Source organism: Macaca thibetana, chromosome 8 (genome assembly GCF_024542745.1).
Source record: "Macaca thibetana thibetana isolate TM-01 chromosome 8, ASM2454274v1, whole genome shotgun sequence".
Taxonomy (NCBI): Eukaryota; Metazoa; Chordata; class Mammalia; order Primates; family Cercopithecidae; genus Macaca; species Macaca thibetana.
In genome coordinates this window covers 43,279,149-43,301,487 of record NC_065585.1, presented here as the reverse complement: position 1 = coordinate 43,301,487, position 22,339 = coordinate 43,279,149, and the positions used below count along the sequence as shown (strand labels likewise).

Here is a 22,339-nt window from a genome sequence, read left to right as displayed (position 1 = left end):
AAACCATGTTTCTCACTTTTTTTTTTAACCCAGGCTTCCTCTATCATCATCTGCCTTCTCCCACCAGCCAGGGGGATTTAGGCTGGCATTCCATTCTGTGGTTGGTATTCTTAAAATAATAGGGGATTGGAAATTTAGAGATGCTTCCATGGGAGGGCAGGTCTCCATTCCTGCGTTGAATGAAATTCACTTCCTTATCATTCCATGTATTAATATCATATCAGGTAACCATTAAATGCTTTGAAAAACACAAAAGCACGCTGAGAGGCTAGAAAGCTATGGGTGAGAGTGGGGAGGACTATTTCAGACAGAGGGGTACAGGAAGGGCTCTCTGAGGCAGTGACATTTGACAAAAATCTGGATGAAATGCGGGAGTGAGTCATGTGACCATTGGGGGAAGACTTACTTGGCAAGAAACGGCAAACCAGGGTTGTGGTTTAAGCACTTAGGGAGGGGAGCTTTCAAAAAATGCTGACGCCGGGTTTGCATCCCTGAGCAATGAACTGAGAATTCCAAGGGGATGGGCCCCGGGCATTAGTGTTTTTTTAAATCTCCCCACGTGATTCTAACATGCAACAGAAGAGAGAACTAAACTACATTAACCAACCATCAGAACAGCACCTTGTAATCAGATAGTATTATATACTTTCCCAAGCATTTATATGTCCTGTATATAATTCCAATTAAGCTCAATCAATCTATAAGACACTTAAAGCAAATCTACTTACTGCCATAGGGTGGCTCAGAGAACATAAAACGTTCCACTTCAAGTCGCCTGTGGAGTGGCGAGTTCCAGTTTCCTTCCAAGAGGCTAAGTGTGTGCAAATGTGTCTACTCGACACACAAGGATATTAACAACCAACAACAAAGCGCGACCATGACCTACAAAAGCCACAGTGCATGTGAGGGTGATGGAATGCCAGTGCTGATGAGGGCTAGTGGGATTAATTATGGATGCCTCCATGGAAAAGTAGAATCTTAAATGCTGACAGAGGAAAGGAGAGAGATCTGGAGAGAGAGAGGTGAGACAAGCATTTTAAGGTAACAACAAACAGCATCTTCATAAAGACTTGACAAGAAAAGCCATATTTTATATGATCTGATAGGATTGTTCCAATTTTCTTTCTTTCTTTTTTTCTTTTTCTTTTCCTTTTTTTTTTTTTGAGACAGAGTTTCCCTCTTCTTGCCCAGGCTGGAGTGCAATGGCATGATCTTGGCTCACTGCATCCTCTGCCCCCCGGGTTAAAGTCTTTCTCCCGTATCAGTCTCCTGAGTAACTGAAATTACAGGTGCCCACCACTACACCCGACTAGTTTTTGGTATTTTTAGTACAGACAGGGTTTCACCATGTTGACTAGGCTGGTCTCGAACTCCTGACCGCAGGTGATCCACCCACTTCAGCCTCCCAAAGTGCTGGGATTACAGGTGTGAGCCACCATGCCCGGCCGGATTGTTCCAATTTTCTAGAAGGACAAAGAGTACTTGTAATCTTTATCTATCTTAAATGAAGGACTCAACATAGATTTGTTCATGAGTTTATAACAGACTGGTTAGAATGGTATTTTAATTATAATAAGTGCTCTCATCAGCAGATGGGACAGTTCAAGGACTCAACAAGAAGTAAGGGGGTTCTAGTTTCTCCCTGATCATGGACAGATATGCACACAAGAGCATCTAAGACTATGTGTATAAATATTCTACATCCAGAATAAGAGAGATTTTGAATGATGAAAACTCACATGTTTCTAATTTCATTGTAGCCAAAGACATATTTATTATTATTCCCAATTTCATACCAAAGAACCAATCAAATAAAATGATTTGAATTCCCTTTCCTGTTGTGTTTGTTGGAGTTTGAGGCAGAGAAGTCAAATCTTTTCCCTGAGTTTGTGTTTAGGAGGACTCCTGGAGGGCTATTCCTAGCCTCTCTTCTCCCTGCCTCACTGTCCTAGGGGAGAAGCAGTGTTTTCTCTGATCAGTCCTTTGGGGATAGAAACTAGGAATGTGGAGCCTCAGCCCTTCCTCACTCAGTGTATCTCTTTGAGGTGTTAACTGCCTGCAGGACACATGAACTCTTACGCGGTCCCAGACTGTGCTTTAGGGAGGCAGGGTTTATATTGTGGGGAAAGCTGCTGGGGTTTCCTTTCTCCTCTCTCTCTCTCTTTCTCTCCTCTCTCTTTCTGGGTGGCTGCAGTGGTAGTGTTTGTGCATGTGACATTTCTTTCATTAAGTGTGAATTCACAGGTCAAGCTCTCCAGTATGGTAGGTTTACTGGATCCTGGTGTAACTGAAATCAAGATTTTCTCTACCTACCCTCCTTTACTCAGTGTATTGTATTTGTGCTATGGTATTTGACAATAATAAATACTTGGTTTGGGGAATAGCCTTGTGCCTAAAATAATTTTTTTAGGAGCCACAGACTGTCTTATTTTTAATTTCAAGTGGATGGGGCTATTTCTATAATAATCTTAGGTCAATTATCAACTCTTCAGATGTATTGAAAAGTGATCCACTTGGGTGATCTTGTGTCTAACTCTACTTCCAAGTGCTTCAGTACTTGAGAGAACTACATCCATTCCTGGAAGATAGCCAGGCTAGGGCTGTTAAAGGAGCCTCGGCTGTACCCAGGCACCAGAGTGTCCATCAGTCTAGCTGAGTCTACTCCTATCAAAGTCTCCATTAATTTCCATGTTGCTAAAGCCAATGGTCAATTCTCAGCCTTCACCTTTTCACCTCCCAGCATCATTTGACACAGCTATTCAGTGTCTACTCCACGAAATGATTTCTTCTTCCTACCTTCCCAAATGCTTGTTCTCATTTTCCTTTGCTGGTTCCTCCTCATCCTCCTGATATCTACGTTGGAGTCACCCAGGGCTTAGATCTAGAAACTCTTCTTTTTTCTGTCCACACATACTTTCCAGGCGATCTCATCCAGTCCTATGGCTTTAGATAAAATCTACATGCTGACAATCATCAGTTTGGCTCCTCTCCCCTGAACTCCAGATCCACACCTTCAAATACCTACTCATCTACTTTGCATGTCTAATCGATGTTTAGGACTTAACATGTCCCCAGATTGCCCCTTGATCTTTCCTTCAAATTCTGTTTCCTTCCCAGTCATTCCCATTCTCGTAATGGCAATTCCATTCTGGTTGTTTAAACCAAAACCATGGTGTCATTCATGACTTCTCTTTTCCTAACACCCCAGTCAGATACATGAGAAAATCCTGTTATATGAACTATCAAAACAGATCCAGAATCTGACCTCTTCTCATTGCCACCATTTCCACCACCAAATTTTAACACTAACAGCCATTCCCAGGGGTATTACAATGGCCTCCTAACGGGTGTCCCTAGTTCTGTCCTTACTCTCTTCAGCTTCTTCAGAATGCAGCAGCCAGAGAGGTCTGACTTAAACTTAAACAAGTCAGAGCATGTCACTTCTCTGCTCAAGATCTTCCAAGCACTCCCATCTTACTCAGAGTAAATGCCAGAGTTCTTATCTTTAAAGAACCCTCCACGATCTAGCTCCGTTTTCTGCTCTAACCACCACCCTCTACTATCCCTCATCTCTGTTCTCTCTGCTCCAGCCACTCCGGCCTTCTACTGTTCCTCAAGCACACCCAGCCACACCCCACACAGGCCTTTGTACTCGGCACTCCCTCATCCCTGCATGGTCTCCCACCAAGTATCTGCCAGGTCACCTCCTTCGTTTCCTTCAGGCTTTTCCTCAAAAGTCACCTTCTCAATGGAACTATCCTTGGCCATTCTATCTAAAATTTCAAACTGCCTCTACCTTCAATTTTCCTATGTTTTTTTCTCCTTAGCAATCATCACTACCTAAAATGCTACATGTTTTACTTGCTTATGTTGTTCCCTATCTAAATATCAACTCCATAAGGACATGGTTGCCTCTTATTCACCGCTCTCCCCCAGGACCTAGCACTGTGCCTGGCGCACAGTAGAAGCTCCATAAAGAATTGTCAAATGATTAAATGATGATGAAGCAACTTCTTAGAAATTTCTGAAGTAATTTTGAACTTTACCTTTGCGATTGGAACTTTGATTCCTTTGGATTTTTAACTCCATAGAAGAGCTTTCAATTTTGGATTTTAATTTCTTTGGACTTTAACTTTGGAATTTTCACTGGCAAGGGGATTTAATTTGTAGCCTTTATTTTTTGTCTGTGAAACGTATCATGGAAAAGGGTTTATATAAATTGAAGTCATTGCCATATCGTGGACATTTTATTAATATTTATCATAAAGTTGTCATGTTATCTCCCTGCTGAATCTCTGATGATCCTACTGAACAATGTGACATAATTAGGGATGAATTTTTCAGCTTTGGGTAATTTAATTAATGCACCATCTCTAATGTGACATTGAAGTTCATTGTTCACTCATTCAATAAAATGTCATCTATGCCTAGGTATGCTGTGCTCATTCATTTGAACCAGGGGTCAGCTGCAAATTGAAGGGCTGAGGGCCATATCTGGTCCCCTCAACCCTTTTTTCTGGCTTGCACATTGTTTAAAACAAAATGAAAATAGATTTTTAGTTTTGCTAAGATGTAGCAACACTGGGCCTCTTCTCTGGCACTGTATGTCTACTGCCTCCTTTAGAAGGGACTGACAGTCTCCGTTTGACTGCGGTCCACCTCCAGGCATTCAATCATGCTGCTTGCCTGGCTGTTGGAGGAACACTGCTTGTAGATGTCAGCATCTGGCCCCTGCTTGGGCCTCTAGCCTTAGAGGGCCCCACTTTCGCCTTTTTGTGTCTGTGATCCTCCTCAAGTGTCAAGGAATCTGAGAGCCCTGTGCCCACACTGAGCTTGCACTGATATTCTCCTAAACCCTGACAGCCCTCCAGGTACCAGGGATCCTGGAATTTCCTGTTCAATTGGTCTGAGCTGAAGAAGGAGAATAGGATCTGGAGGCAGGAAACCTAAGGCTGATTCATGCTGACTTCCTAGAACTAAATCAAAAGGAAAACCCCAACTTTTCACACCTAAGTAACAAAAGGACCAAAGGCTACTCCCTTTGCAAACCTCCCCCATTTCCGCCGGGCAGATGCAAAGTTGAAAGCACCTCTGATTAGTTGCTTTCCACAACCAATCAGATGTTTGCATAGGAGCATAATTTTGTGACTTCCTTTCAGCCTCTGATTGGTTGCAGAAAGCAACTCCTTGACACATGAGGAGGAGCACAGACAAAAAAAGGCTTTCTGCAACCAATCAGATTGATCACAGGCCACTACTTCATTTGCATGGGGTGTATGCCAAGTGCCTGATGGAAAACCTCTAAAGGGTATTTGGACCCCAGAGGATCCTGTAACCAGGGTCCTTAAGCCAATGCTCGGCCTGCTCCCACTCTGTGGAGTACACTTTGATTTTCAATAAATCTCTGCTTTCATTGCTTCATTCTTTCCTTGCTTTGCTGTGTATTTTGTCTAATTCTTTGTTCAAAATGCCAAGAACCTGGGCAAATTGCAGTCAAGACCCTCTACTGGTAACAGAGCCACTCCTAGGATCTGTGTGAGCCCTTGCCTGGGGAGGTCCTCCCAAGGGCAGACAAAACAGTTCTAGTGTAGGGGGCAGTGATGGTAAAGGATGGAGCTGGAACAATGTGGGCCTGGAGAGTTCACACATGTGGTAGGCCTCCCAAAGACATCCACATCCTAGTTTCCAGGGCCTATGAATATGTTACTTCCTATGGTAAGGAGACTTTACAAATGTGATTAAGTTAGGGATCTCAGGAAGGGAAGTTTATCCTGGATGATCTGGACAGGCCCAATGGAATCACAAGAATCCTTACGAGAGAGAGGGGAGAGGATCAGAGTCAGTAGTAGATGTGGTGATGGAAGTAAGAGGTTGGAGTGATGAGATAAAGGGGCTCTGAGCTAAGTAAGGAATGTGGGCAGCCTGTAGAGGAGGGAAAAGGCAAGGGAAGACATTCTCCCCATAGGGCATCCAGAAGGAATGCAGCCCCCCTGGGACCTTGATTTTAGACTCTGATCTTCAGAAACACAAGATAAAAAATTGGCATGGTTTTAGGCCATGACATTTGTGGCTAATTTGTTACAGCAGCTACAGAAAACTAATACAGCCTGATTGCATGGGAGTCCTGCCACAAACAGCCAGGGATGGGAAGGGGAGACAAGGTGAGGGGCTGCAGGTTCTATGTGCCTCTTGCCTCAGGCACCCTAAAATATTAATTGATAACAATAAAATCTCAAAGTCCTGTTTTAATAAAAGACTTAAACCAAAGTCTACACACGTATACTAATTTTTAAGTGTCATGTCTGTGCGATGACTAAAATTGTAGGTATGGTTAGCATAATGGCATTTAAGTAATCCTCCCATTTATGCATTTGTTATAAAATCATTCAGGAGTGTGTTACAAAGAATAATTTAATCAAATCATGATAAACCAGATGTAAGCAAGAAAAATATTTTATTGGGGCTTGATTTCATGTATCTTTTTGACAAGCTTCAAACCAAAATTCTCTGTATCAAATTTCTCGAATATTTACATGTGTTTTCTGTTCCCAGGAAACAGACACCATAATATTTTATTTTACAGTTTGAAAATTGAGGAAATTAAAAACAGAAAATACACTAGTTCATGAGCATGGGACAATACTAATTCACCAGAAGAGGGGACTCAGTTAGATGTTGTGTTCTTTCCAACTCAGCCTCCCATCACTCTCTTTACTTCACACACTTAAAAATTTCCCCCCATCAGAAATATAATGACGTCAATAGTTTAGATATAAAGAAAAATGACTTTTTCCCTACTAAAGAGCAGTGTTAGAAATGAGTGTTTCAGAGAAGGGACAGAACAAATACCTAATAATAAAACCTTTTCCCATAGTTCCTGTCTTATCTTAGGGGATTCTATTAAAGTTTGATTTGGCTGCACATGTACTCACCAAGGTCCCTTTGTTCACATAAAGTTCATATGAAACAAACAAGAATAAAAATCACATAAAAGAGAGTGCACTTAATAATCCTTTTTTTTTTTTTTTTCTGTTCCGATGATTTAAGTTGTTACTTTGTTTGAACCATTTCATGAACCAGGCAAGGGTAGCAAAGTGGGCTGTGAAACTCACTTTAACTCAGTGGCCCACACATATGCAGTGAATTCCCTTCCGAAAGAGGCCAACTCACCACTGCTGCTGCTGAGATTCATGTACTCTCCCCAAAGGTCTGACTTAGTCAAAGCATTGACATAGTCTTGAAAATTCTGAAAAGTGAAAGATGGTCTGTTTGTTTTGTTTTACTGGGGACAAAGGTCTGGAGAAATAGGATTTGGCCCACAGGTCAGCCTCTACAGAGACTCAAGAAATGAGAAGAGAAAATAAAGAGGGAATGAGGAAAGAAACAGTATCTAACAAAAAGGTTCGAAAAGGGTTCAAGGGACCATGCTCTATACCCCTCCACCCAAAAAAAGAAAATGTTCATGAGTTATCTAAAGAACATCTGGCCAAAACTGACCCGAAAAATGTAATTTCAGATGAATGTTCTCTCAAGTCTGGAAAGAAACCAAAACCTTATTATAAATATCCTAGTTGAGGTTTTAGAAAAACAGTATATGAAACTGCATTTCATGTGTTTGAGTGCAATTTAATTCTTAGGTTTTTCCTAAATTCATCCCAGGAAACAGTAATTGATAGTATTCCTGGTACAGCTTAACCAAGAGCTTCTTGTCTTTTGGCCGAATCTGTCCTGTCTGCTGTATAGACCATACCTAATTTCCTCAGAGCCTCCCAGTTCCTGTCCCCTTTTGGAAAGGATGGTAACGATATTAGCACTCACTCTTAATAGGCACTATTTTTAAATAGAAAAATCTGGAAAAGCACAAAACAATACAGAAGGTTTTTCCAATCAGCCTTTGTGCAGCTGACTTGGCTCCTAACATACCTCCCTCCTCCTAATCAAAATTCTAGATTGGAACTCATCAGCTTCGACAGGGGCCCAGCACAATGCATGCTAGACCCCAACACAGTTCCCCTCAACAGGGCTGGGACCATCTGCAGGCACTTACTTCAGCTGTGTGCCAGGGGAGATGTTCCCAAACAGAGATATTTTAATCCTCTGGAATTCAGATTTTCTTTTTTTTTTTTTTTTTTTTTTTTTTTTTTTGCCATACCGATAGCTGGTTTTAATTTTTTTTAGAGGAAATACTATAGTTTAAAAAAAGAGTTCCAAAATATTTAACGGAATTTCCAGCAATGATTATTTCTAAAATGTAAAGATTTGAAACATAATTTATACAAAACTAAAAACCAAAAGGATTCGTTCTTGCTTTTTCTTTTTTTAAAAAATCCAGACAATTTGTCACAAGAAAGTTCAGCATGTGATAGCAGCTGCAGCCTCAGTCACCCTCAGAATTGCTGTCCCTCCTCATGGGGACAGAGCTCCGCACTGAGGACAGCAACACATCTTTAATCAGCTTCTTAGGGTTTTCCTCCAAGTCCATCTTAATTGCTCCAGATTCAGACAGTTTTCACCCCAACTCATCTCTTGTCAGGTTCATGTCGCCAGATGCCAGAGGACTGATCAACTGAGCCTTGATGTCTCCTTCCAGGTAACAAATATCATGGGCAGATTCCTATCAGGATAATTGGGTATGCAGGTTGTTGAAAATGGCTTTGATAAATTTGACATCAGGAAACTTTCTGGCAAGTCCACTGAGGTGCTGATTTATCAGGGCACAGAGGGGAATTCCTTGTTTATAAAGGTGCAAGATGACCCACAAGCCCTCACCAGCTTTGGTAACTTCTTGAACATAATACTTCTTTGAGACCTCCAAAACTTCTCCAAATGTATTCTTCAGTTGAATTGCTTTCCACTCAGCGAGTCTCGGCCATCTGTACATTTCAATAGCATGTTCATCCTCCTCATTAAACTTGTCTTCATCATCCTCCAGCTCTTCCAAAGTCATATCTTTGTATGTTGTCACCACTGACTGCTGAAGGATGCACTGCTCCTCTTCTGCCTCCTCTTCCAATTCTTTCAGACTTTTCTTGGTGGGTAAGATGCCCTTTTTGCCTAAGATGTCATTCCACACAGTGTCTGTGTTGGGGTCCTGCATCTTGTTTACAATCGCTCAAGCCAGTTGTGCTGTGAAATTCAGATTCTCTAAAACCATGTTTACAATTTAAATTTGGCTGACCCTTGCAGATATGTGGGCCTAAGTCAATAAAATCTATATCATGATAAAGGCTAAAGTCCTTCCCTTTCTTAATTAAGTATGAAAAGATGCTAGAGAAAGTCTACAGTCATTTCTAACTCTTTCTCTCTGGTAGTCTTAGATCCATCTTTCATGCCAAAACTATATGTCATAGAGGAGCTGACCTGTTTAGAGCATGATTCCAATAGCAGGAAGCATATTGAAGAATATCATACTTTGGGCCTCCAAGCTGAGCCCCTGTGTGTATCTAATCAGTTCTCACATCATAAGAGAGAGAGAATCCGAAAGTCCAAAATGAGGAGGAAATGAGGATCTCTGCAAAGTCTCTCAACTTCCACTAATGCTTTGCTTCTAAGAGCAACTGCATTTCTCTGCAGCAGTTTTCCCCAGCACTCCTCTCACTTTTCTGCTGCTTTATTTTACTTCAGCTAATTGCTCTTTCCCTTCAGCATGTTCCTTTCCCATTGACTTCTGTTTTTTAAGCCAGCATAATACCTTTCTTTCTTCTTTCCAGCAGCCCTTGGCCTCTCGGGAAGGCTTAGTCATTTCTGCACTACATTCCAAATCAAAATAAAGTGAACAATCTCCAGTGCCTTGGAAAGGGCTCCCTTAGATTTTCATTGAGAATGGCTTTTTATTTCCTCCCAAGGCCTAAGATCACTGGAAGGACACGGAAGGCAGTGAAGGCTCCAGAGCTCTGTCCCTCACCTTCACGGTGGTGTTTCCCAAAGTGTGAAAGGCAAACCACTAGAGTTACTCAAGACAATTTTAGTGGTGCATAGTTATGGTGGATTATGGTTGTGTATTTGTTTTCATGTGCTTTAGAAAAAAGTATAGCGGGCATATCCAACTTCAAAGCTATTCACAGCTATAACTGCTGCTTAGGGCAGATGCAAGGTAAAATATAGAGAGGGAGTGGTCTAAAGAAAGACATTAAGTAAACAATAATATAGATAGAATGTGATATAGTAAAAATCGTGGAGATGGGACCTGAATGACAAAAGCCTGGGAAATGCTGCTTGATGGAAATGACTTGGACCTAGGAAGAATGGGACATGATGTCAGCTCTGGCCATACTGCTGCCCCCATTGCAAAGCCCTGAGCTTGGGGTAGAGGGTGGGAAAGCAGCTGTTAGCCTATGAATCACCAGGCTAAGATTCACAATTTCACACCAGGGACCAAAAATACTCAGAAATGTTTCTGAATGGATAAATCAACTTCATATTATGCTATAACCAAGGATAGCATTGCCATTAAATTTACGATTAGAAGCACCCCGATCCAAAACTCTTTCAGTGTGGAGGCTAAAGCCTGCAAAGGTCACATGATTTGGCCCAGTTTCACCCCAGGAAATAGTAGCAGCACTAGAACTTAGACCTCAAACATGATTCATTCTAAATCTTTCTACTACATTTTGCTGCTAGATGTCTTTCATATGCCCAAAAGTCTTAACTACTCCTGAATATATCTAGCTAGATTTCACAGAGTAGTAGGAGATAAAATCAGAGAGGTAACACGGGATGGGGGAGATTGTGTCAGAACTTGAAGGCCCATTTGAGGACTTTCAGGAGCCCAAAGGTGAAGCTGATAGCTGTATCTAGACACTAGAGAATTAGCAGTAAACAAGAGACAACAAACTTTTCCATTGTAAAGGTTTACATTTTAATGGAGGAGAAAATCTAGAATCTGAAATTGCAAATCACCTATGTCTAAATGCCAAATAAGTAATGGCCCAGGATGATAGGATCCACACTGGGAAGGGTTTCCATGGGTTATCTGGCCAGCTGGGCTTTGATGGCCTCTTTCAGCATTTCCCACACTTCTGCTATATCCCAACAACCAAAGGCCTCCAGCCAAACAGCTGCATTTTCCTTAACCAATTTTTTTCTTTTTTGAGACAGGGTCTCCCTGTGTTGCCCAGGCTGGAGTGTACAATCATAGCTCACTGTAACCTCCAACTCTTGGGCTCAAGTGATCCTCCTGCTTCAGCCTCCTGAACAGCAAGGACTACAGGTGTGCACCACTAAACCTGGCTAATTTTAAAGTTTTTTTTTTTTTTTTTTTTTTTGTAGAGATGAGGTCTTACTATGTTGCCCAGGTTCGTCTCAAATTTCTGGCCTCAAGTGATCCTCTTGCCTCAGCCTCCCAAAGCACTGGGAATACAGGCATGAGCCACTGTGCCCAGCCTCTTATCCAGTTTTTAACTCCTCTCCTCTTCCTAAGTAGAAGGGGAGGGAGGGAGAAAATGGGAAAAAACAAACTGGCCAGAAAGAGAAAGGAGCAGAATCAATGGAAACAATGATTCTCCTACGGAGTATTTTAAATCCTGAGCTATGCCAGACTAAGTTACCTGTGTTAATATTTTATTATTACATTATTAAATTGACAACATAACTGCATAGTAATAATGACTAGCCACTACTGAGAGTTTGCTATGTGCCGGGAAGTAGCCTAGACAGTCTGACCAACTTGATCTCACTTATTCCTTACCACAACACTATGACACAAGTACTATTATTTTTCATTTCACAGAAGAAGAACTGGATGATCGGAGAGGTAAAGTTCCACATCCCACAGACAGTAAATGGCAGACTGCAGTCACAGATGTCAGGATGCTAGACTCCAAAGTCCTGGCTGTTCGTCCTGTTCAGGGAACTCCCCTCCTCAACAGGAGGCAACAGCTAGCTCAGGCTGTCCAGTCAATGCACCATTCACACAGGATTTCCCTCCTTGCAAGTGTTCTTCTCAAGAATAGGCCCCCTCACTGACCCTGTCCCTTTCATCACTTCATTGTCTTTTTTCTAACCTCTCTGCTCGGTGCTCCATGTCCCCTGGTTACTGGGGTAATGGATATCTCGGTGGTTTTTGCTAGATTTCCATGACCATTGTGGTCTGTCTCTATTTCCCAGCACTTCTCAGCCTTTTAATTCTCTCCTCATTATTGAAGCCAGCATGGAGCAATTTTTCAAAACATCCAATTAGCAAGTGCACAGAAAGAACTGGGTCCATAATTAATTAATGATTCTAAGATGCAACAAAGCAAAAGCAAAGCCAAGGACGTGGAAGGCACCAAAAACTGAAACTGCATGAGGAAGATGTTCACATTCAGGATCCCTCCCTGGGAAGGACAAAGAATTAAACAATGTGCTCACTGATTCAAATCCCTAAAGCACCTCCACATGTCCTGGAATTGAAAAGACATCAATCACTGGGTGACAGTCCCAAGTGGAACATCTTTCCCCTCCACGATGAATGACTGTCTCTGTTGTAGTGGTGAACTGATTCTTTCTCTATTGTTTTTACGAGAGAAGCTTGGCCCCTCTTTCGTCTCAAAATTGTTCAACTCCTTTAGTGACAGTCTTTCTAGCTAGATGGTCTAGCCTCTGGGATTTCTTGCTCTTCCCCAAGCAGAAGTCAAGTTAATATACCAGGATTTAAGAGATCAAGCTAGGATGACTGTGGAGACAGAAAAAGGGAAAATACTAGAGAAATGCCCGGATTCTCAGATGTACAGTTGCTATTCTAATTTAGAGAAGAAAGGAGGGCTTGGATGGAAGTCTACCCAGATCAAATTCTCGCAGACATCAACTCGTTCTCCAACACACAGGGTGAAGTGTAAATGACAAGGGAGTGCTGGCACAGTTATTAGTCAAATTGCTGTCTTTTCATTAGGAGGAAATAGGGATTATGTTTGCTTTTGATTATTATGAACAGTAGTTGCTGCCTGAAAGACTAGAGACAACAAAACAAATAGCCTGAACAGTATTATAGCAAGTTCCTGCATCTCACAGGACATCATGATATACTTGCCGTTAGTGAAAATTAGAAGACGTACATAAACCATGACAGTTGTAGGAATCCTTTACTACTTTTTCTTACCTGCAGCCTAATTTCCTTTTGGTTCTACATTGTGCTAATGCCAGCTTTCAGGACTTATCTCCGTACTTAAGGGAGTATATCTAAACCCACTCTACCAAGCCACAGACTAAGCATTTTGCTTAATACCATGGCAATGGATACAAGCAAAGTTAGATGAGAAGGAAAATAAAATGTCACCAGGACATTTACAGGACATAGTACTTATTGCTGCTGCTGCTCAAATCAAATAATAGTAAATACTATTATGCATGTTGCTAAGCAATGTCACATTTTCAGTCCTTAATAACTGCATTAGTAACACAAGATGGGACAAACTACATTTTGACATCAATGAGACGTTTTGCCTTCTTTGAATAATCAGCCTAAGCAACTGATGACTTCCAGCACAAAGCGAAAGTGGTTATCTTTTCTCCCCCGGCTAGGATATGTATGAGAGCTCCGTGGTAAATATCCTATTGGAAAGACTAAGGGTTCTCTCTGCTAACCCATTCCCCCACAAAGTCTTCAAGTCTTAAGTAAAAAATAAATGAATTAATAAATAAGTAACATTCTTTCCCTGAAATGTCTCCTCTCAGCTATTGTATATGTGTATGTAGCAAGTGCTAGAAAACTGTGAATTTTAAATACAGTTAAAGATTTGAAGTAAAATGCATCTACAAATATATATCCTTCAGATTCAAAGATAATACTGATTTGAAGGATCTTATGTGAAGATAATCAACATTGCAGCAGTCCCAGATTCTGTATTAATGACAACCCTCTGGTTTACAGATACTAGAAGGTTGCTTAGGGTGAGCTGATAACTAATGACTTCTTGTCCCTCTCCCCATGTTACCCAGCATTCCCTGATTACCCAGAATTCCCAGTTACCCAGAATTCCCAGTTACCCAGAATTCCCCTATTATCCAGCATTCCTAGTTACCCAGCATTCTCTTGTTACCCAGAATTCCTAATTACCCAGCATTCCCCCATTTATCCAGCATTCCTGGCTACCCAGCATTCCCCAGTCATTCTGCATTTCTCAGCTACTACATAAGCATTAGTCAGAAATAGTCTGCAAGAAAATAACCTTTTCAACAGGATTTTACCAATGGAATTCTGGAAGCTTCCATCTCATTAGAGGAACAGTATTGCATAAAAGATACTATGTATGAATATTATAACACAAACCCTGGAGGCAGACTCCCTAGGAGGAATCCTGATTACACAATTTCCCATTTAAGTGACTTTGGGCAAATTAATGTCTTTGTGTCCCTTTTTTTCCTCACCTGTTACTGCAATGATTAAATAAGTTGATATATATAAAGTACTTAGAGCAGTGCCTCCTTCTGGCTCTGGGGAAGAGCTGTTTGAACACCTCCCCATCAAAACAAGCAAATACTGCAGTTAGTAAAGGAGAAAAAAGCTGACTCCAGAATGTATCTTTAGGATCTGTATTTGTTGCTTTTATATTTCAGAGGAAGCCACTGATCTAATGAAGCTAGAAAATGCTAAATTTTAAACTCCTATAACATCAAACTGTTACTAATTATGGTTCTGGGCATATGCCATATGTTTCCCAGAAATAACAAATGTTCCACGGAAAAGTCAGTGGCCCAGGGTGGGAAAAACATATAGTAAATGTCCTTGTTTTTCTTGGCTGTTAACATTAATATAATGAAACATTCAGTGAAAACTATGAACATTCAACTGCAACTTCCTACCAATTCAGAAGACATTCTTGAACTACTGAAAGTGAGAGCTGTTATGTTCAAATAGCGTTGTCAAGTAATTTATTAAGAATCTTACATTTTAAACTTTGAAAAATGTTACTCTGCCCCATAGAAATTACACTGGTAGATGCTAAACTAATTCCATGTGATTTTCATTTTCAGAAATACAATTTTAGACTGTTCAAGAGTTTCAGTATTTCTCCTTGAGCTGCATAATAGAAAGCCATTTTGGTTTTAAATATAATTTTGTTTTTTTACAGGGGTTCCCTTGTACAAGGAACACATTTGTCTCATACAGTCTTGCTATTTAAGAGGCTAATTGTTTTAGATTTCTTTTAAGCTTCCTTTATTTTACTTAAGTGAACTTGAAGTAAGTGAATTTTTACAACTATCTAGTGAAAGAAAATTAAATTATTGATCAAGTGATCTTTATAAGGAGGTCATACCAGCACCAGGAGGCTAAGATTATGTTTTCTTTTAGTAGATTTTACATTAAAGAGCATGTATTTTAAAAATAAATCAGCCTGATAGTCCCATTTATTCTTATTTTCTGTTATAAGTAAAGGACGATGATCCTATAGGTGTTAAAAAGTGATCAAGATCTAATCCAAGCTACTTTGGAGGCAGGAACTGCTACTGACAGAACCTCTGCATGTAATCAATGTGCTGTTATGTGAAAGTCAATGCCATGTCCTAGAATTATGATGATGAAAAAAAGCAGCCCTAGGTTCTGTCCTCATGGAGCTTAGAGTCTAAGACAGCACTGCTTAAAATGTGGTCTATAGACCAGTCTTATCAGACTTCAATAAGGCAAATACAGATACTGCAAGTAGTTGTCAATAAATTTTTATAGCAGCTGGATATTGCTGCAGCATCCAAATGTGCAATCAAGTGAACTCATCTCATTGAATGGGGTATGGAATGGTTTGGAGATTGCCAAACTTGCATGGTGAGTTTCCTGTGGTAGATTCTAAGTACTGGTAGTCACAGACAGAAGGACACCTATTGATTTGTGATGAATTGGAAAGTTTTTCAAAAATTGAATTCTCTCCCAGATAGCATGAAAAGCACTACTCTAGTGCTTTCAAAGCATTATACAAAAAAAAAAAAAGAGAGAGTTTAATTCCAACTAAGAAAATTTGAGAATATTTTGTCAAATAAATGATTCTTAAGAGTGGATTAGAATTTGAGGGGTAGAAATCACAACATGAGAAGGGCTATGGAGGCAGAAAAGTGCAAAGATGACCTGGGCTACCTCCTTCATTATGGCTGGAATATGATATGGGGACAAGGCAAAGGGAGGTAATGGAGATAAGTGTGAAAAGATGGATTGAAGCCAGTTACTAGAGGGCCTCGAATGTCATGAAAAGGAGTTAGAACTTTATTTTTGAGATAATCAGAAGTCCTTAATATTTCTGAACAGCATCATGACACAAAAGAAGCTCTATTTTTTCCAAATAATATTGGCTCATTTGAACTATATGTGACACTTTAAGGCAGGAAGCCTTTAAGTGAGGTGAACAATAACAGTAAAAAGGAATTTCACTTTCATAAAACTACCTAACAAAATAAATATCTATTAAAGTAAAAAAATACAAATAAAAAGGAATTTTATTTAAAAATAATCTCTTTAATGGTGTCATATATTACTACATGTCTAAGTACATTTTTGCAATTTGAAGTCTTCCCTGCACCACAGCACAGTAAAACACCACTTTAGAAGATCTAATCATGTATGATTGAAGTAATTTTGAAATACCATTTCTTAGCTTTACAGTGACAGATAGAACACATTCTTCCCATTTTCAGAAACTTTGATTAAGCCACAGATAATATGGGAACATTAACCAGTATACTATTATAATAAATTACACTAAAATGTCAAACACCATCACCAAAGGACACAAGAGCAGCACTTTTTTTCTCTCTGTTATTCTCAGTTTCCTATAAAACTAGAATTGATTTCATTAAATGTTCCTCATTTATGTCTCATTTAAGTTTGGTGCCAAGGCACCAAAAGGCTCTTAATTCTTGCAGTTGACTGAAGTGGAGTCTTTGTGGCATTAAGACTCTCATAAACGTATCTTCTTCAGAAACAGCTGAACCACTAAGTAAGATTTAAACTTTGAGGGTAAAATTTTCTAAGGTTTTAACAAATGAAATGAGACTCCCAGAAAAACGTATTATCACATTAGAATTTCACATACTTGGCTGAGTAAATATCTAATTATTTCATCTTATAATTCTGGTTTGATAATATCATCTTCAATGTGGATGTGAGAATTACAGAACTATAAAGATACTATCCTGTTACACTGAAAGCTATACACTTAGAATTGCACACATTTGTGATACAACTACAATACAAGGCTAAAACAGAGCAGTGTGAGTCATTGATCAGGATGCACTAAAGCAGGGGTGCTCAACTGAGGGTGATATTTGCCCTTCCCAGGAGATATTTGGCAATGTCTTCAGATGGTTGTCATGACTGGGGCATATACTACTGGCACCAGGATACTGATACTACATACTGCAATACATCCTATAATGTGAAAGACACTCCCTTCCAGAAGAATTATCTGGTTCAAAATGACAATAGTGCTATGTTGAAAAAAACTTGTACTAAAGGATCACATTAACAACATGTCCATCATTCCTCCCAGTTCTAAGATTCTTGGCATATGCTACGGTCTGAAAGTTTGTGTCTGCCTCCCTCCCCAAATTCATATGTTGAAGTCCTAACCCCCAAGGTGATTATATTAGGAGGTGGAGTTTGGGGCAGGTGATTAGGACATGAGGGTGGATTTAGTGTCCTTATAAAAGAGACCCCGGGGTCTCTTTTCCCCTTCCACCATGGGAGGATACAGTGAGAAGGCACCATCTATGAACCAGGAAATAAGACCTCAACAGACCGAATCTGCCAGTAACTTGATCTTGGTCTTCCCAACCTCAAGAACTGTAGGAAATAAATTTCTGTTGTTTATAAGCCACCCAGTTTATGATATTTTGTTACAGCAGCCTAAACAGACTAAGACAGCATATACAGAAATAATCACTTTGATTCATACAGTAGGAAAGTCAGAAACAAGGAGGTTCCTGAAGACTAAAACAGATAATTATTATGCCTTCCTTTGATATAATGAACTACTAATATCAAACCCTCTGCCTTTTGCAAACAAGACCTGAAGGTAATCCTCACCGGTGCCCTGGTGTAATTCCACTGATGTCAGTAATACTCTCTATGTAGCTATGCAAACATTGCATCAAGAAGTCTTCCAGCAGACCTTTGTAAAAGACAGGCACAGCTGAAAACCTCAAATAAGGTTCCAGGCATGTATTGTTTTCTGTGTTGTAAGTCAGTAATGGCTTTAAGAAGCAATATGAAATAAGAACTTTTGAGAATGTGGGAGAGAAATCCCTCTCCTTAACTGTGTACATTGATTCTAAGATGTGAACCTTTTCTAGACATGCTAAATGTGCAAAATGCATAAAGCATATTAAATATATAATAAGGTATCATAAGGCCTTTTGGTAAGAAAAAATAGAAAGAGGTCAGACACTTAGGGAGGCCAACACAGAAGGATTGCTTAAGACCATGAGTTCTAGACTAGCCTGGGCAACACAGTGACACACTCTGACTCGACAAAACATACAAAAATTAGCTGGGCATGGTGTTGTGCACTTGTAGTCCCTGCTACTCAGGAGGCTGAGGCTTCAATAAGCCAAGATTGCATCACTGTACTCCAGCCTGGGCAACAGAGTGAGATCCCATTTCAAAAACAAATGAAGAAAATAAAACCAAAGAAATAGACTCTGAAATGCTCTCCCTTTCAGCTCCTTCTCCATCAGTGTTAGACTCGGTGAGTTTCATTTAAGTCTTCGTATTGCTCCCTTCCTCCCCGCCTCACCACTCCAGAATGAGGCACAGGGAGGACAATGGGATCACTATTGTCTCAGAAACAAGAATAAATTAATACAAAGCCTGGTTTCCCTCTCTTGAAATTTCTCCAAAGTCTTTGACTGTGAATTGGGTACTCTGAAGGACATCTGTCCTGAACATCTCTTAGGACTTCTAGAGCATATGTCTTTATTTAACTAAACAGAAGAATAACCACACTTACATGCAATACAATTTATACTTGAAATCGTTTTTAAATTGTATCTAAAGACCTACACTACTTACTTATAAGCAAAAACTTAGTATAAAACCTATATATTGCTTATTGGCATATTGTCTGCCTGTTCCACTAGAATTTCAGATCCACGGCAATAGGGATTTTTGTCTTGGGTATATTGGCTGGGTGAGTAAATGAATATCTTCTCCCTATCAGCAGAGTCATTATACAATTGCAAACTCCTTTTATTTTTACAGAAGACCACAGGACTCATTTCCTGTTATAAACTACTCATGTTAGTTCATTTATTCATTCTCTACAAAGTCTTTCATGACTTGGCTCCTGCCACCTCTCTAGCTTTCCCCCATAGGATGCCCACCTTGCTCTCCAGCAACACTAGCTTTGGCTCAATTCTTAGTAAGCTCCATGCTCCCTTCTACCTTAGAACCTCTGCTCTGGCCATTCTTCTGGCCATCTCCCACACCTTCAGATTTCTGCCTTCCCTGATCCCCACTGAGACTAGATGCGGTACCTGCATTTTATAGTCTCAGTTACTTGTTTTTGCTGTTGTTGTTTTCTATCATAGTATTTAACACATTTGTAAAATGTATTTGTGTGATTATTTGATTAACTTTGCTCCCAACCCCACTCTTCTCAGCTGTATGCCTTCCTGTCCCTATTAATATCCTGCCATCTAACACAGTGCCTGTCACACAGCAAGTGCTCAATACATAGTCATTGAACAAATAAATGAGTTATGTTTCTAGAAACATAATCTGTTACCAAATATGTAAGTCCATGTTACACCATATCATTCTTCCCTAGGGCTCAAGTTAGTAGGTACTTAGTCAACATTTGTTGGTTAATTGAAATCATCATCCATCTCCAGCAAACACCATTCTCGTATGTCTATATGACACTAAAAAATTTGTTGCAAAATTGCTGGAAAATAAACTACTCTCTTTCTATTTTTTTCTACATACTAATACAAAAGGAGTTTGTTTTTGTTTTTTGACGAATTTATTAGCTGTTTTGGAATTAAGAACATGACTAGATGGAATATAGTTGGCAGGGAATCAATTACTCGACTGATGAGTATTTGTCTCTGTGGCTGTATTTGAAAACATCTGGAAGCACACTTTCATTATCCTCTGAATATTTGGTGTCTCGTGCTCTCAGCCTCTGAGATAATCTCTCTCCATATTATTCCTAAATGAAAGGTATTCTGTTGACAAAATCAATGTTTTTTGACAGAGGGGAATTTGTGGGACATTGAAAATACAGAAGAATGAACTCCTAAGCTAAAAGGGCTAAAACAGCTTTCATTCTTTTAAGAGGAGAAGCAAAGAAGTCTTTAGTTTAGAAAACCACAGAAAAATGAAATTCCATGTAACATCCTATAAGTAAGAAGCTAGTCACATAAGGAGCCTTGGGAAGAGTACAGATTTCCTGGGGACCCGGACAAACCATCCTGGCTTAAGCAGGCTAAAGAGAGATATCCAAACAACAGGAAATCAGTAATAATTGTAAACCTAGAGTCTATTCATATACCTGGCTTTCATATAATTTCTTTACATGTATTCCTCCCATCTATGGTTATCTGGACTTCTGCCACTAGGCAATTTTTACTAAATTGTCTGAAATTCTTGAACAAAATCCCAAAAAGCCCAGGAAATTTGGGCAGTATTTGCTAAGTCAGGCCATTCTTATGGAAAGCACCTGTTAGGAAGTTTAACCTCTATTGAAGAGGTCATCCTCTTCCCTGCCTGCCCACTACTCTCTCGAGCCCACTAATAGTCAAGCAGGGAGTGGCTTCTTCACTGCCCCAAGAGCTTTTCTGTCAATTTCTCGTCCCAATCATCCTCGTTTGTGTCTGGCAGATGCTGCAAACCTGCAGCATGAACTCTCGCAGTCTCCCTTTGCTCCATGTGAATGAGAGATGAAGTCTAGCTTATTTGGAGCTCACTCTAGCAAGGAATTACCTGCCCCTGAGACAATAAACACAGAGAAGGACCCAGGTGCTGCAGGAGGGATAAAAATGACTAGAAGCCAATAGCGTCATATTGATTATCCACACCTCCATGCCAAGGGGAAGTGTTCTTATCTTAAATCCTACTCAAGCTTTACTGTCTTTAGGCAAAAACACACATTTTCCTGTTATGCTTTAGCTTGATGTCAGAAAGAACCAAGGAACTAAAGCAATGGCGACTGCCATGTCTCAGGTTGTGATATCCATAAATAGTTCAACCAAATTATCTCAAGAAGAAGGAGCTTCCCAGACTGCATGATCATTACTAGTTACAATGCACAGCTCTACCTTGGCCTCCAGGAGAAATGCAATAGGGCTGAGACTCAGTTCTCAATGCCATGAGGAAAGGAAAAACATTAGATTTTGCTTAACGTGACTTCAAATATTTCATTACTCTTCTATAGATCTCATTAGAAGGGCTGGACTACCAAATTTGGAATAAAAACTTTTCACTTTCACTTTCTTATTACATCTAGGTGAGCCATGTTGCTCAGGTAGTAATTAAACCATAGAGACTTAATGGGTGAAAAGGAAGTGGGATAAAAAGAGCTAAGTCTACTCAAGTTTCATTTGATATCAGTGTATCTGTCCTACCCCCATTTATTTTATTTTCTCCATTTGTTCCTCATACACAACTGTTTGACCAAATAAATATCAGATTAATCTTCATGACTTTTTTCCAAACAGGCACAAAACATATTACTGAGGTCTAAGCCATATGACTTTGCCTGCAATTCTTCACTAGCTCTTGTCTGGGGCCATTAACTTAGTTTGAAAAGTTTCCAAGAAATTCAGTAGATTTCCTTTCCTGAAAAGCCAATTTCCTAACTGTTCAATGAGATGGCTTTTGAGACTCATATCAACAAATTAGGAAAGTAATAATGTTCCTCTTCTAACAGGAAATTCACTATTGCTGGTGTTGCTGCCCTAATTATACTATAATAGAATTTCAAAAGAATCTTTTTTGAATTAGAAAACATCCCATCTACTTGCTGCATAATATCCTCTTCAATCCTCTATACTAAATGAGTCCATTCGGAAAGTAAGGAGGGGTATAAATTACCTTTTTTCCAGGAATCAACAAGCCAGGTTTTTTACTCCATTATCATATGTTCTGTTTTGTTTTACTAAATGTCTTACACTTAAATAAGGTTTCCGTTTAATCAGTCATTAAAAAAGAGAACAGATTTTTTTTTTTTAATTAAAATGGGTGCATAGCTTTCTTTTCAGTAACATACACATTCATCAAGAGTTAAAAATGGAAATGGCTACCCCATAACAAAGCTTATTTTTCTACTTAGCAAATACAAATATATAAACACACAGAAACCTACCTAGGATACAGCTTTGCATTCTGAATCATAATTTACACAATTTAACCCTTTCAAGAGATTAAAAAACTAACTCA

At 39.7% G+C, this 22,339-nt stretch overlaps 1 protein-coding gene and 1 pseudogene across 6 annotated transcripts in view; both read right to left on the bottom strand.

The window, feature by feature from the left end:
- The window catches only part of NCALD (neurocalcin delta), a 448,039-nt gene that overhangs the window by 189,726 nt on the left and 235,974 nt on the right, over nucleotides 1-22,339 (bottom strand). The window lies entirely within an intron of this gene.
- Nucleotides 1,118-22,334, bottom strand: LOC126960896 (phosducin-like protein 3; annotated as a pseudogene). The gene has a single exon (XR_007728141.1). The product of XR_007728141.1 is annotated as a phosducin-like protein 3 (transcript).